The sequence below is a fragment of the Natrix helvetica genome, assembly GCF_964273705.1.
Source record: "Natrix helvetica genome assembly, chromosome: 4".
Lineage (NCBI taxonomy): Eukaryota > Metazoa > Chordata > Lepidosauria > Squamata > Natricidae > Natrix > Natrix helvetica.
Genome location: NC_138550.1, coordinates 96,055,975 through 96,056,243, shown reverse-complemented (window position 1 = coordinate 96,056,243; position 269 = coordinate 96,055,975).

The following is a 269-nucleotide window of genomic DNA, read 5'->3' as shown; positions in this document are numbered from 1 at the left end:
CTTATCACAGCGTTTCACCTTCTGAGACTTGACCAGCGATGGTAAATTCAAACTAGATTTTGTTACAGGCCTGATCCTTGAGAGAAAGCTTCCTTTCTTTACTGTTTGCTGATTTGTGGGTGGTCGTGGGAAGTGAAGACATGATCTTTTCCCAAAAAACATTCTGAAAAGTATTGGGTTTTTTTTTCTTTTTAAGGAAAGGAGTTGTTATCAATACAGAACACAACGGCCTTCTGACTTTCTCTACCTATCAAGCAAACTCTTTATAT